Here is a 16,654-nt window from a genome sequence, read left to right on the forward strand (position 1 = left end):
TTCCCACCAGACTCACCCTTTCTGACTGGCAACCCTAGGTCAATATTTCAAGAAGATACAGTTAGTACTAACATCAATTCTTTTGGCACGCCTGGGTGGCTCCTTGGGTTAAGCGTCTGCCTTCAGCTCAGGTCATGATCTCAGGGTCCTGGGATCGAGCCTCTTGTTGGGCTCCCTGCTCAGGGGGCAGCCTGCTTCTCCCTCTGCTCCCAGCGTGTGCTCTCTCTTCCTATCTCTGTCTCTCTCTCTCAAATAAATAAATAAAATCTTTTTTAAAAAAATCAATTCTTTTGTAATTTTAAAACCTTGCCAAAAGATTTCTGTCACAGCACTGTAGCAGGGGTGATTTCTGAATCTGGTCATTAATAGAGTTTTCTCAAGCAGTGTCCACTGTAGGTGAGAGCGTAGGCTCCTTGGCAGACCCTACCCGACCCTATTAATTAAGGAGGAGAATTAATGTCTCCCCTTCCCTTCCACCATACCAGACCGCATCATTTCAAAATGAATTTCCCTTACTTGACTTGTTTTTAATTTTCACGACTCTACTTTCTATACAAGGTGAAGTTTTACTGCTTACCTGCTGAGCTCTGAAAAGCTGACTTCCTTGGCCAATTGTTCCTTCATCTGGAACCCTGAATCCTTTCCCTGTTACCATCTTTATACTACTTGAATTTAAACACTTTATGACAGCAGGGTCAAGTCAGCAAAATAAATTGGGTTCAAAGTCTGTTTCTTTTTATGGATTCTTAGAGAAGACACTAACTAGGAAAGACATCTTCAGATCTAAGTTTTCATGTGTCCCTAAATTACTAGGTGGGGCCAGATATTACTAACAGGGATGTAATTATTTCTGGAAAACCTGACCTTGTGCAAAAATGTGTAGCATATTTCACCAAACGTTGCCATGTCCAAATTAGATAATGTACCGGGCTTGCGTTACCAGTGACAAGCAATACCTTTCCGGCAGGATTTAAGTTGTGGAATGTTCCAATATCTCGGTTGCTGTGAAAATCAACCCTCCTCAGACTTGTCCCGTTACCATTCTGAGACTGTCAGATTTTCAAAGTTATCTAACTTGAACATAGTGGCCAAAATACTGGAAGATTCCACAACTTAAATCATGCTGGAGAAGTATTACTTGCCACTGGTGACCCATGCCTTGTGCATAAGCTGTACTAAGCCAGGTAGGACAGGGAAACGTTCTTCGGGTTTTTTTTTTTTGGGGGGGGGGTTGTTGGGTTTTTTTGTACTGCACCTAGAAACGATTTATTTTCGGTGACATTAGAGCACGGTTCAGAACACTGCAAGGATAAAAAGAACTAAAAAGACATTTTAAATCTCATTCAGTCATTTTCTTGGTAGTATTATTATTGGTTTTATTATTTGAAATTATTTTCCTTATACTGCAGGATAAACACATTTTTGAATTAATAACATTAAGAATCAAGAATTTCAGGGGTGCCTGGGTGGCTCTGTCGGTTAAGCATCTGTCTTCAGCTCAGGTCATGATCCCAGGGTCCTGGTATCCAGTCCTGCATCGGGTTCCTTGCTCAGGGGGAGCCTGCTTCTCCCTCTCCCCCTCCTTCTGCTTCTCCCCCTGGCTTGTGCTAAATAAATTAATTAATTTAAAAAAAGGAATCAAGAATTTCAGTATAAGAGGGAAAAAAAGACCTAATCAGAAAATCAAAGAACAAAGTAAAACACTGTAATGGTAAACAGAATTGAAAATGATTTTTTTTTCTTTTTTAAAGATTTTATTTATTTATTTGACAGAGAGACGGACAGCCAGTGAGAGAGGGAACACAGGCAGGGGGAGTGGGAGAGGAAGAAGCAGGCTCCCAGCAGAGAAGCCTGATGTGGGGCTCAATGCCAGAACGCAGGGATCACGCCCTGAGCCGAAGGCAGACGCTTAACGACTGCGCCACCCAGGCGCTCCATGAAAATTATTTTTAAAACATACATTTTTTTCTAGGTGTACAGCCTGGAATAGCTAGAAACATTGCCAATCCTGTAGAAAAGAATACTCCTAGTACTCAGAATGTGGGCTTTAATATCATTCTTCACTACAATGAACTAGGACTCCTTGAGGAAACAGCTAATATCAGGACTGGGGCAGGAGAAGTACAAGGGGAACCAGGGAGATCTCAAGCCAGAAAGGAAGGATGTTTTTGAAGATTAATGAGATCCTATATGACAAGGAAAAGTTTTATACCTTTGAGACCCTCATGTGTTTGGGGAATCCTTGTATTACACTCTCAAGAATCAGCAGTTGAAGATAACTCTTTTATTGGTTAAAAAATATGTACATTTATGGGGTGCCTGGGTGGCTCAGTCATTAAGCGTCTGCCTTCCGCTCAGGGCGTGATCCTGGAGTTCTGGGATCGAGCCCCACATCAGGCTCTTCCCCCCGCGAGCCTGCTTCTTTCTCTCCCACTCCTCTTGCTTGTGTTCCCTCTCTCACTGGCTGTCTCTCTCTCTGTCAAATGAATAAATAAAATCTTAAAAAATTTTTCATTTAAAAAAATATGTACATTTATGATATTATTACATTGTGCTATACAGTGTTATCTAGCCAGCACTATTGTTCTCATTCATACAAGACTAGAATAAAAGAAGATTTATGGTCATCTGCGCATTATAACACAGTGGTGAGCCTACCCAGAACTGCCCCTTACTAGCTTGACTTCAACCACTTATTTAACCTCCATGAGCCTCGAGTTCTTTGCCGATACAACGGGAATAATAATAACACCTTCCCTACAAAGCCACCGTGGGCAGCAGGTGCAGTAAAGGACGTGAAACAGCCACGCGGTAAGCTCTTAATTAGCAGTAGCCATTATTATGACTGATGCAGGCCAGGCAGGACATAAGGAATAAACACAGCCTCCGTACATAGCATCGTTCCAGGAAGAGTCGGAACCAAGAGCGGTTTCTGTGGCTGAGTCGCAAGCACCGTCAGAGCAGGTTTCGAGTTTGCTTCTCTGCAGATCTGGGAGCGGTGCGTTTTACTATCATCATCTGTAAGTGGATTCAGCAGTGAACTGATGTCTCGGTTCTGGGTCCCTCCAGAGCAGACTCTAAGACAGAAGCTTCGGCCGCAAGCTGTAGTTTCTTTAAAGGTGACCTCCGGAAGCGCAGCAAGGAAGTGAGGTAGGGAAGGAAGGACAGCCAATAAAGGGTGTGTTGATAAACAGGTCAGTGTTGGGGGTAACTGTCCCTGTAGGCCCTTTGACACGCTCTGTGGAGCACCCCTCAGAATCAACTCATGAGGGGAAGGGAGCTTGGGTGTTTATCCACTCACTTCTGTCCATCCTTGGTTAAGGAACACTCTTGGGGCATTGACTCCCCAGGATCTCCAGCCCATCCTATAGGGTGGAGTGCACTCTTTTTTTTTTTTTTTTAGATTTTATTTATTTATTTGACAGAGAAAGACAGTGAGAGAGGAAACACAAGGGGCGCCTGGGTGGCACAGCGGTTAAGCGTCTGCCTTTGGCTCAGGGCGTGATCCCAGCGTTATGGGATCGGGCCCCACATCAGGCTCCTCTGCTATGAGCCTGCTTCTTCCTCTCCCACTCCCCCTGCTTGTGTTTCCTCTCTCGCTGGCTGTCTCTATCTCTGTCAAATAAATAAATAAAATCTTAAAAAAAAAAAAAAAAAAGAGAGGAAACACAAGCAAAGGGAGTGTGAGAGGGAGAAGCAGGCTTCCTGCCGAGCAGGAAGCCCGATATGGGGCTCGATCCCAGGACCTTGGGACCATGACCTGAGCCGAAGGCAGACCCTTAACAGCTGAGCCACCCAGGCGCCCCTGGAGTGCGCTCTTTTGATCCAGCCATGAAGGTTCAGGGAGAGACACTCAGGAAGTCATCTGCTTGCTATATGGGAGCCGTTGGCAGGTGACCTCTAGGCAGGACAAGCGCATGTGGGCAGGGCACCAACACCAACTTCTATTTCTAAGTGATATTAGGAAATAATGGTTAATTATTCTTAGGTGTGATAATAGAATTGCAGTTATGTAGGAGAATGTCCTAATTCTTAGGAGATACCTGCTGAGATATTTATGGGTTAAGTGTCAGGAGGACTACAATTAACTTTCAAATGATTTCAGCAAAAACAAACACACATGCACACACACCACACACAGCAAATAATAGCTAATATTCACACCTACTGAATCTAGAATAAAGAGAGGGTTAAAGAGTTACTCAGTTTCCATTTTTCTATATATTTGACATTTTCATAACTCATATTTGAGGGTAAGTATTTACAGATAATTACCCCCTAAGTGCTGAGTGCTCTAAACATTGGGAGGGCCAATGCCATTCAAGCCAATATGGTATCTTTATCATGAATAAATAAAAGACCTGGCTTCCCAAGTCACTCTCCTGACATCTGCGGAAAATTGCTTTACTAACTATACAAATCTACGATGTCTACAAGATGAATGGTGCTCCCTGAATCCCACATTAAGTGGGTACCCCGAGAGATACAAAGATATACAAAACAAACTCCTCGTCTTAAAGGGCCTTACATTCTGGAAGGGAAACTTAATCATGGGTAGGAGCCGGGTAGAGTGCGATCAGTGCTGGAGAGGGAGTTCAGATTTTTCAAAAATGATATCATGGCGCCCCTTCTGGAGAGTCAAAGAAGTGATGAGATTTGTCCAAGGTCATAAAAGTCATTCCTGGAACATTCCTCTTTCCTAAAACTGACAGAAAGGGGAAACAATTTTGCCATAAATAGCGAAGCCTAGTAGTTAACCATTAAGCCTAAGTAGTTTGGCTGGTGGAGTATTAACAGAGTCTAGGACTTCACATCTCCCACAAGGAGCTCAGACCCAGAGGGAGAGGAGACAGGCAGCCCCGAATCTGGAAATTCCTAGGAGTGGAAACCAATCTGCTCCACATGGAGCCCCGTGCACTTCTGGACAGATAAGGGGGTCCAAGAACTGGCAGCCACAGCCTGCGGATTTAGGTGAGCATAAGGAACACCTGGGGAGGGGCACCTGGGTGGCTCAGTCAGTTAAACATCTGCCTTCAGCTCGGGTCATGATCTCGGGGTCCTGGGATCGAGCCCCGTGTTGGGCTCTCTGCTCGGTGGGGAGTCTGCTTCTCCCTCTGCCCCTCCCCCCGCTCGTGGTCTCCCTCTCTCTGTCAGATAAATAAGCAATATTTTTGAAAGAGAGGAAGAGGGAAAGAAAGAAAGAAAGAAAGAAAGAAAGAAAGAAAGAAAGAGGAAAGACAGACACACCTGGGGAGTCTCCAGGCACCCATCATTCATCACATCTGATGAGACTCAGGATTTTCATCTTTAACAACCTACCAGGTGACCTACACAGTGTTCAGGATTCTCATTTTGGGAACCACAGACTATGGAGCGAGGGTTGGTGAGAGTGATGGGGGTGGAAGACCCCCAGCTCAGGGGACGTGCCTAGAGCATGGCAGGTACGCAAGAAACAGCAGCAAAAGGAGAGGAGGGAGGGAGGGGAGGAGGGAGGGAGGGGAGGAGGGAGGAAGGAATGGAAGGAAGAGAAAGGAAGGGAGAAAGAGATGAGGAAGATACCCACTTGGAGATAAATTAGGGGTGCAAGTTGGGGGCTCCCCTGGAAGAGAATGTGTACACAGGGCCGTCTGTGGGAGATGGGCTCTGCAGGTGCACGGGGCTCACCGGACCTCCTGTGGCCCGGGAATGAGGAACAGGAGAGGGAACCAAGCGACCAGCATGTAGGAAAGGCCTGAGAGGCACAGGTTTGAAGCCATTCTTAAGCAGTGCCGTTCTGAGCCACGGCCTTCACATCTGCAGTCCCCAAGCTTTATGTGACGGAGGCAGCTGCTTGGCAAAAGGCTGGAGGGTTGCAAGCCAGGAGGGTCATCTAGCTAGTCACTGGGAATGCACTGAGGGTTTTATTTTTTTATTTTTATTTTTTTTAAAGATTTTATTTATTTATGTGACAGACAGCCAGCGAGAGAGGGAACACAGCAGGGGAGAGGGAGAGGGAGAGGAAGAAGCAGGCTCCCCGCCGAGGAGCCCCATGTGGGACTCGATCCCATAACGCCAGGATCACGCCCTGAGCCGAACCCTGAGCCGAAGGCAGACGCTTAACGACTGCGCCACCCAGGCGCCCCACACTGAGGGTTTTAAAGTGACAGAAAAGCTAGAGATCTGGCAGTCACAGCCTAGCAACAATAGAGTGGTCCTTTGAGCAATGCAGGCACCCCATGTGGTGACTTTTCCATCCAGAATCCAACACAGTGTCCACTCAACTGCTTAAACTCAGAGGCGCCTGGCTGGCTCAGTCAGACGAACATGAGACTCTTGATCTTGGGGTCGTGGGTTCAAGTCCCATGTTGGATGTAGAGATTACCTAAAAAAAAAAAAAAGTAACAATCTTTTAAAAATTAAAAAAATAATAAACTGCTTACACTCAGTCATGGGACTTCGGAATTTCTAGCTTAAACAGTGATTAATGATCCTCTAACTTCCCAGTTTTCATTAGGATTCCTTCATCACTGAAGATATTAGACGTTAAATTAGACCTCAAAGACCACCTGTCTAGGGTTGCAGATTTAGCAAATAAAAATACAGGACACCCTGTTAAATTTAAAATCCAGGTAAACAATGAATACCTTTTTAGTCTAAGTATGTCCTGTGCAACTGTTAATTCATGACAAAGCCAATATTTGGGATAGAGTTATACTAAAACAAAATCTGTATTTATTTAAAATTCAGATTTAACTAAGTATTCTGTCTTTTATCTGGAATCCTACATCTGCCTACCCTTCCTTTTTTTAATAGATGAGGAAATGAAGTTCAGAGAGGTAGAGACTTGTCCGAAGTGACACAGGGATTGGAATCCACTCGAGATTCCTGGCTGCCCCACTGCATTCTTAGCCAAATGCCTCATTTCGGAGTTTAACTTGGCTTCGTGAATCACTATGGCCGTGCCTTAGAGTATCCGTGAAATTCCTGAATTTCAGGCAAAAATGCGTGTGCGTGTGGTGTGTGTGCGTGTGTGTGTGTGTGTGTGCAAGTGGACTTGGTTATTTTTCTGAGGAGATGGTTTCTGGCTTTTAATTAGCTTTTCAAAAGAGTCATGATTTTAAAAAAGAGATTAAAATCCACTCTTTCACAGTATTCTGCTCCACTTTCAAAATGCAGACCATTTATTACTTTCGGCTGAGGTCCCATTTCTGCTTCCCCTAGATCCCTTCACTCCCTGGCACAGCACTGGACCCAGCCTCCCTCGGAGAGCAGTAGTTTTTGTCTGCAAGTACCCCAGAAAAGATCCACTCCATCGTCTACACGCCACACAGAGATGTCATCCTACCCTCCACAACCCACGTGTATCAAAACCCCGAATTCTTCTGATCTAGTCTAGAGTTTCCTGTTCTAGCTCTTGGAACTGACAAGCCAGGGTTGACAGACCAGAACACCTTTCAGAGACGAGCGAGAAGGTAGCAGGGATGTGACCTTTGAAATTGGCCACTAGAGGTCCCTTCTCCTCCGCTGTGATTTTGAACTTAGCCGGCTGGGGGTTAGAGAAGATGTTTCCCTGGACCCCCGGGGAAGGTCTCGGCCTGTTACAGGAGTGCTGCGGTGTCCGTGCCAAGCCGGGGGAGTAGCCATGGGATTCAGCAAGAGTGCTGCCGCAGAAACTGGCTTCCTTAGGAGGTGGCTAATATCTTCCGGGATCAGGCTCGAAGGCAGAGTTTTCCAGCAGCGCAGGGTTTGGAACTTCCTCCTCCCTCACAAGGAAAAAACCCAGGACATTCCACCGCTCACCGTCACCAGGCAAACCTCCAGCTCTCTTTGGAGCATAAGCTGGCTACAGAGGCGTATTTACTGGAAGCCAATGAACCTTCCGCTAGAGACCCTCGTTTGCACAGACTCATTCTAAAGGCCCTGACCCTAGAAGCTTTATATTAATGAGGTTGGATTCTTTTCTTTAAAGAAGGGGATCCCCCGAGTATATAAACATCAGGCCCCTATAGAGCCTGGGTGTAAGTTCTCTGGCTCCAGGATACAGGACTTCAGAGAGGAAAGGGGCCGGGGGCAGTTTCAAAGGGAGGCCGCCTGGAGACTAACGAGGGAGAGTTTCCTGTGAGAAAGAGGTTCATACATGTGTCAAACAGCGAGGCAGCCCTTAATTTCCAAAGAACTGTAGCTGTGGGGGCCGCCAGAAGTGAGGGAGCTCTCTCTTGCCTGCTTGGAGCTTTCCCTGGCCAGCGGGAGCTTGCCAAACCTTGAGGGGCAGGGTGCTTCACGGACCGGCCTGCAGCATCCTGTTGGCTGCTTTTGAATAAACAAATGGTCTTGCCAACCATTGTGTGGATTTGGGGTGGGGAGATACGCCAGTCCCAGAGTCCCTATGAGCCGGGATGGGCCATGAACTTTACAAAAGAGTAAATAAGCAATCAGGGTTGAATGAACAATGCTGTTGGGGAGGTACAGACGGATTCTGGACTCCAAATTAAATCAGGACCCACCACTGTAGAAGCAGATGAGCGTAAGGAGCAGGGAGTTTTTTCTGGAAGAGAACAGTGCTGGAAGCCTGCAGCCAGCAATGTGTTGGGACTGACTGGTACCCGCGGGGAAGAGCTGACTGCGCGTTTCTTCTCCATCATGCATTCAGCTGCTGCCAATGCGGTAGCTTGAAATCGGCCACGCGGGGAGTATTTACACCATGGAAATTGGCAGCTGCTACAACTCAGGGCTCCCCCGCCAGGCCTGGTTGTTCCATCTTTTCCAGCCCATCGCTGCCTGTGCTTTACCCCTAAAACCTCCCCTCACTGCCCCCCCCTTCCACTGGCCGATCGCAGACCCTGCAAGCAGGCCGCCCTGTGTGTATAGCCGTGTGGGGGTCAGCTCGCAAAGGATCGGATTTGTGCACTTCCCCTTCGGAGCCGGCGGGGATGTCAGCAATCTTCCCGGCTCTGGGTTGACGTTTTTTGTTTTTTTCTACCCTTACAACCTGATCCCAGACAGTGATCTCTCTCTCTCTGGAATTTACAGTTGTTCTCTCTCTTACATCATGAGGCCTTCAGTATCTCAGGGATTAAGTAGCCACTTGTGAGAGCTTCGGAGGCAATAATAGAGTCAGGACAGCAAATTACCTTAGCTGTTATCAGCAACTTGAACCTATTGTCCAAATGGAAATCATGTTTATATTTGGTCAGCGTTCTTTCAAGATGCGGGTTCTCTCCGACGTACATCCCGTTCCCCTAGTGCTTGGAGAAATTCGAGATGAGCATCCTTGTGTCAGATGGACAGGACCCAGGAGTGTTATGTCGCTTCTCAGCCTGAAAGTCTTGAACTGCAAAATATTATATGGGAGGGGACGCCTGGGTGGCACAGAGGTTAAGCGTCTGCCTTCGGCTCAGGGTGTGATCTCAGCGTTATGAGATCGAGCCCCACATCAGGCTCCTCTGCTATGAGCCTGCTTCTTCCTCTCCCACTCCCCCTGCTTGTGTTCCCTCTCTCGCTGGCTGTCTCTATCTCTGTCGAATGAATAAATAAATAAAATCTTTTTAAAAAAATGATCTGCATTGGGACGCCTGGGTGGCTCAGTCGGTTAAGTGTCTGCCTTTGGCACAGGGCGTGATCTCAGGGTCCTAGGATTGAGCACTGCATCGGGCTCCCTGCTCCACTGGGAGCCTGCTTCTTCCTCTCCCACTCCCCCTGCTTGTGTTCCCTCTCTCGCTGGCTGTCTCTATCTCTGTCGAATAAATAAATAAAATCTTTAAAAAAAAAATTACATGGGAGACATAGGGAGGGGACTGACATTTTTGTGTCTACTTTAGGCAGATACTCCTGTAACAAATAGTCTTTGAGGAGATCATTATTATCCCCAATTTCCAGACAGAAGAATGGAGGCCCAGGGAATTTGAGTAATGTATTCAAGGATATATAACTGATAGGTAGTAGAATATTGGAGGAGTAACTTAATATATTTAATATATACATAGTATGGCAGAACTTGCAAGAAAATCAATCCCTTGTCCTATTTCTCTCTACCCCCCACCTCTCCTAAATCTGCTCCCCAAGGCAACTCTTTTTTTTCCCAAGATTTTATTTATTTATTTATTTATTTATTTATTTATTTATTTATTTGAGAGAGAGTGAGTGAATGAGAGAGCGAGAACAAAGTGGGGCGGGGCAGAGGGAGAGGGAGAAGCAGACTCCCGACTGAGCAGGGCGCCTGACGTGGGCTCCATCCCAGGACCCCGGGATCATGACCTGAGCTGAAGGCAGACACTTAACCAACTGACTGAGCCACCCAGGCTCCCCCAAGGCAACTCTTTTTAGATTTTTACTATTCCTTCTTAATATCTCTTATCTTTAACCAATAGGCTTATTAGTAGAACGAGTGTAGTGACTTTGTTTAGTTTGTTTTATGTCTGTATCCTCATTGACTTAGGACATCATAAACATTTGTTGAAAAAATACCATCATTTGGGGGCGCCTGGGTGGCTCAGTCATTAAGCGTCTGCCTTCGGCTCGGGGCGTGATCCCAGAGTCCTGGGATCGAGCCCCACATCAGGCTTTTCTGCTGGGAGCCTGCTTCTTCCTCTCCCACTCCCCCTGCCTGTGTTCCCTCTCTCACTGGCTGTCTCTCTCTCTCTCTGTCAAATAAATAAATAAATAAATCTTAAAAAGAAAAAAGAAAAAATACCATCATTTTTGATGTATCAGCTGGCTTCCTGCTGTGTAAGATAAGGATCTGGTGTGCTAAAAACATTTCCTTTTCACCTCCCCCACTGCTTCCCATTAAAGCTTTATTCATATTTTTACTCTTTCAGCTAGTAACCTTTGTAACCCTAAGTCATGCACACACTCCTTTATTTCTTATTCCACAACCACGGACACTCCCTCTGGACTCCAGTGTGCGGGTCTCCGTTTCACTGCAGGTCTGCTTGACTTGAGGACCCACATGTTTCCCATCCCGCTGACCACTTCTGGACCAGTGACTGTCCCTCTGCCTCATTTTGGAAAATATATTTAAAAAATAATAGGTACTGGGTAATGGATTTTGAACTGGAGATATTCTTGGGCCAGCGTCTACCAACAGAGAACGGTCTGAAGATATTGGAGTGAGTTTATCAAGCTAATGTTAAGTGTAGTTCAGAAACATTAACAAATATGCACAGTCCAGAATTCTTATAGCAGGTTGTAATTTGCTGAAATTCTCCTATCGCCTAAGGTGAATTCCTGCCCTTCCTGCAAAACAAGACTTGCATTTTATATTAGGGATGTGATGGGCCCAAGAAACTGGTAGATACTCTGGGTTCTATCATCAGCACAAAGTACCCCAGAAATGCCCCCCCCACCTCCCATGTATGCCTGGAGCCAAGTTATTTCCTTGGCATGCGGTGAAAAGGAGAGTGGGAGCTGAGCACAGCCCTGGCATAAGCCTGGGTGTGGGTTTCATTAGAGAAAGTAATTGACACTGAGGAGCAGAGGCCATGAAAGGAAAACAGACATGGCCTTTGTTTCCCAGGGCCCTCTGGCTGACATTACACACACAACGCAAACACTGTCCACGTTGGTGCTTGATACGGACTTGTTTGTGCCCAGTCCCTGCCTTCTTCCAGAAGACAGCTTCACTTGTCTTTTATCTGTACTTCCTCGTTCCTGGCAAGTCCCACTCCTTGTTCTTAAAGGTACCTGCTGGCTCTACATAGCTGAGTTAGACAAGGGCTTGACCTACACATCTGGAACCTGGGCTTGGGCAACACCCAGGACAGATGGCAGGAGAGCTCAGCTGCAAGCCCCACAGGCACCTGTTGGTCCCTCTATCTAAAGAAAACCCCAAGGACTAGCCCCTGCCCTGACCTAGCCCCATCCCTACAGTTCAGCAGGAACGTCCCCCTCTGTGCAGATTGTAGAGTTGCCATTGGGAACCTGGCAATGTTTGCTTGAACTCTTTGCCCTGTATTTAGAGACGATACCTGCCTACTAGAAGAATATCGTAGGAGGTAGTGGGGGAGCTCAGGTCATGGCAAGACTAGATTTGAATTGCATACACTTTGGGTCTGGACTTGCACAAAGCCACATCATTTGTTAGTACAGGAATCATTTAGGAGTAACAGAAAAATCTAGAAATGACTTAAATATGCAAATCTATTTTTCTCTCATAGTTAAGAAGTCCAGAGATAGTCATCCCAGGATTGGTAAGGTATGCCATGGTATCCTTCTTGCATATTGCTTTAGCCTGCATGGCTTCTATTCCCAAGGTTATCTCAACATAGCTGCTAGACTTCTAGTCATTGTGTCCATATTATAGCCAACACAAAGGAAGAAGGGCAAAGCCAGGCTTTGCTTTCTTTTAAGGCTATTCCCTGGAAATAGCTCATATAGACTACTTCTATTGCTCATACCAACTACTGCTTATATGACATTGGCCAGAACCTGGTCACGTGACCACATCTCCCTGGAAGAAGACTGATCATTGTTGTTTTTACTCCGGACAGTCATGTGCCCAGTAAATAATCAGGGATTTTGTTACTAAGTACAAAGGAAAATGGAGACCGAAGGACAACCAGTCGTCTCTAGCCCTGATGGAGCAGATCAATAAGAGACTCCCTGCCTCAATTCAGGCCGCCCTTATTTGGGCTGACCGGCCTAAACAAACATTGCACATGTTTGAGAGCAAACTCCCAAGGGTAAGATGAAGCACCCTCTCAGGCTGCACCCACTCCACTGACCTCTCAGGTCAGGGCAGACCACCTCCATTTGAGGGATTGGGATGATTAGTATCTCAACGTATCCTGGCTAAGAAGACATGCTGTCTAAGATAACCTTTGTCCCGGCCACAGTAGAAGAGAGCAATGGGCTTAGACCTGTCCCACCACACAGCCATGCCAGCTAAAGGAGGCAGGGGGAAATGTCTATAATAGCTGTGTACCCAAGGGCATTGGACTCCAAATTAGGATTTGATTTAGGCTTTGCACCTATCTTCAATGACTGACATGGTTGGTCAAGGTATGCCTCCTGGATCACAGAGCACTGAGAATTCAGGCCATGCCAGATGGAGGAGTAGAGAGAGCTTCACTGACCAGGACCTGGTGAATCATGGGGCACCCCTGATCCAGGTAAAGCCATACCGATGGAAGAACATGGCTACTGTGGCGAGCAGTCCCTGAGAGGACCTCAGGGATCCCTACTTCCTGCTATCCATACCTGTGTGTAATCACTTCTCCTTGTGTGTGGACAGGACTCGTCTCATTTCTAACAAAGAGAATATGGCAGAAATTATGGGATGTCATCAGGTTACAAAAAGACTATGGCTTCTGTCTTGCTCTCCGCCTGAGAACTTACTGAGGGAATCCAGTTGCCGTTGTGGGATGCCCTGGGGGAGGTCCACATGGCAATGAACTGGTGTCTCCAGCCGACCGCCAGGAATGACCAAGGGCTGCCAACACCCACCTGAGTGAGCTTGGAAATAGATCCTTCTCCAGTCAAGCCCTGAGATGACTCAGCCTCCACCAATAGCTTGACCACAATTTCAGGAGGAACTCTGAACCAGTCACCCAGCTAAGCTGCACCCAGATTCTTGCCCTGCAGAAACTGTGAGAGCATGTCTATTGTTGTAAACTGCTGCTTCTTGGGGCAATTATTTATGCAGCAATAAATAACGGATCTAGGTTGTTTACATCTATTATTATTATTATTATTACGTTCAGTTAGCCACTGTGTTTACATCTTCTTAAGAAATTCTGCAAGTTCATTCCCATTCTCAACTTTTAAAACTTGTTTCTATATCTGCCTTGAAGTGCCAGGTTCAGGCCATGCAAGAATGTGAACACAGAGCTGAGATAATCCCCTTGAAATTAGAGAAATATCTCTCCAGGCAGTATGAGTGTCACGAAGAAATACTATAAATCACTTTCTTTATTTAAAAAAACGTGTGGGAGCGCCTTTCCGCAGCAGACGACATGCCTCCGCTTAGAGAAGCAGAGTCTCGTTTCTTCTCGCAACATGCTGAAAAGACGTTCACTCATTAGTTGCATTGCATATTTGCCATCTCCTCTCCTTCCTTCGTCCCTGAGTCAAGGTCAGGGCACCTGCTGTTTGCTTTGTTCTCTGTGAGTGAAGCAGTGCGTGAATTGGCACTCCGGTGCAACCTTTTATTCCTAGAATGGTGCTCTTCTTTGCTAAGCATTTGGCTAGGTTTCCATCAGTACCGATTCCAACATATACTTTTTCACAAGATAATAATTATAGATGAAAACTCTCTTCTCCCATATCATGAATCTGCAGTGATGCAGAGAATAAAATGCCAGGGAGCACTTTCCCTTCTATATGTAGCACACATACGCCAAAGGCTGTTCGGTACACGGAACATCAGCATTTTCCTTCCTATGTGAAGGGAAATATCTTTAGGACGCACTCCTGATAGTAAGTGCTTTGTTACATTGTATGCTATTGAATTTTTTGCAACAGCCTAGAACATCACTAGATAAAGAACTTTTGTTTGCTTTCTCTTCAAGCATAACATGGGTCATTAGCTCGTTAATTGGATTTAGTCATTAATTGGATTTAGACCTTTTTGGCAATAGGATGATTTATAGCCTGGTTTTGCTGCAGACGTGTAGATTTCAATAATGTTGCTATGGCTATGATATTTTCTGTTTGCCTTTAGAAACAAAATTCGTCAATTTGGAAAGTATTATTATGTTCTTATTCTAGAAAAAAATACTTCTTTATTGAGAGGTCACCATGTTTTGTTTGAAAAAGACAATAAAAAGTCATGGGTGGCTTTATGTTTACATCTGGACAAGTTCATAATAAACAATACACTGAGGAATAGAGGTAAAGAAATCGCTAGCCCCGTAATATCCAATTTTCAGATACTCAATATCCCTTTTACTATTTGCACTATTGTTTTTTGCCTACTTGTGCAAAATAATTACATTTTCAGATGTTTATCCTATAACATACAGAGTCATTCTCTATATTTTTACTAGAGTCCTATTCACTACTTAACTTTATAATGCTATTTTGATTTGTGGTATTCACGTTACTATATTCATGATTTTTATTTTATTTATTTTATTTTTATTTTTAGAGAGGGAGGGGAAGGAAGAGAGGGTGAGAGAGAATCTTAAGCATTCTCCGCGCCCAGCATGGCGCCCGACGTGGGGCTGGATCTCACAACCCTGAGGTCATGACCTGAGTCGAAATCAAGAGTCGTCACTTAACTGACTGAGCCATTCAGGCACCCTTATTCGTGATTTTTTACAAAATCTTTAATAACAGGTTGATTGAGATATAATTCACATAAAATCTGTCCTTTGAAAGTGTGCAACTCAGTGGTTTTCAGAATATTCGTAGAGTCACCGTAGAGTCAACCGTCACTGTTATCTAATTTTAGAACATTTTCATCACCCCAAAAAGAAACCCTCTCCCTGTTAGTAGTCACTCCCTATTACCCTCTTCCCTCCAGCCCCTGAAAACCACTCATCTGCTTTCTGTTTCCCCAGATTTGCTTATTCTGGACATTTCCAATAAATGTAATCACACAACATGTGGTCCTTTGTGTCTGACTTCTTTCACTTAACATGATGTTTTCAAGATTCATCCATGCTGTGTATGGAGTAATGAATTCATTCCTTTTTATGGCCAAATATTTTTCCATTATGTGGATATGACACGTTTTGCTTATTTCTTCATCAGTTCACAGACAATTAGATTGTTTCCACTTTTTAGCTATCATAATAATACTGCTATGGACATTCATGTACGGGCTTTCGTGTGGATATGTGTTTTTATTTCTCTTGTGTCTATACCTACGAGAGGAGTTGCTGGGTCTTATGGTAACTCTCTGTCTAACATTTTGAGAAGCTTCCAAACTGGCTGCACCATTTTACAATCCCCCCAGCAATGTATGAGGGTTGCGATTTTTCTGCGTATTCATCACCATTTGTTACTGTCTGTCTTTTCTATTTTAGCCATCTGAGTATGCTTAAAGCGGCATCTCCTTCTGGATTTTTTGGTTAACAGCTTTATTGAGATATAATTCACCTCCATACAATTCACCCATTTAAAGTGTACAACCCAGGGGCGCTGGGCTGGCTCAGTCGGGGGAGCATGTGACTCTTGATCTCGGGGTTATAGGTTAAAACCCCACATTGGATGTAGAGATTACTTAAAAATAAGATTTACTTTTAAAGCGTACAATCCAGTGGTTTTTCATACATTCACAGTTGCGCAATCATCACCACAATCAGCTTTAGAACACTTTCATCATCCTCTGAAGAAACTCCATTCCCTTTAGCAATCTCAGTGTGGTTTTCATTTGCATTTCCCTTCTGAGTAATGATATTGAACATCTTTTCATGTGCTTATTGGCCATTTGTACATCGTCTTTGGAAAAATATCTGCTCAAATCTTCCGCCCATTTTCTTTTTTTTTTTAAGATTTGTTTATTTATTTGAGAAAGAAGCGCGAGCTTGAGTGAGGGGAGGAACAGAGGGAGAGAATCTTCAAGCAGACTCCCTGCTGAGCTCAGAGCCTGGCGGGTGGGGGGCGGGGCTCTATCCCACTACACTGAGATCGTGACCTGAGCCAAAATCAAGAGTCAGACACTCAACTGACCGAATCACCCAGACGCCCCTTGCCCATTTTCAATTGAGTTATTTTTCTTTTTCTTGTTGAG

At 45.1% G+C, this 16,654-nt stretch overlaps 1 long non-coding RNA gene across 1 annotated transcript; it reads left to right on the forward strand.

Annotated features, from left to right (window-relative positions):
* Positions 1-4,794: 4,794 nt before the first annotated feature.
* LOC148107999 (uncharacterized) lies at positions 4,795-16,414 on the forward strand. Its single transcript, XR_015721369.1, has 2 exons — positions 4,795-4,971; positions 7,201-16,414. It is a non-coding gene; the product is annotated as an uncharacterized LOC148107999 (long non-coding RNA).
* The last annotated feature ends 240 nt before the right edge of the window (positions 16,415-16,654 follow it).

This window comes from Ursus americanus, chromosome 23, assembly GCF_024610735.1.
Source record: "Ursus americanus isolate L20-20 chromosome 23, mUrsAme1.1.p, whole genome shotgun sequence".
NCBI classification, from domain to species: domain Eukaryota; kingdom Metazoa; phylum Chordata; class Mammalia; order Carnivora; family Ursidae; genus Ursus; species Ursus americanus.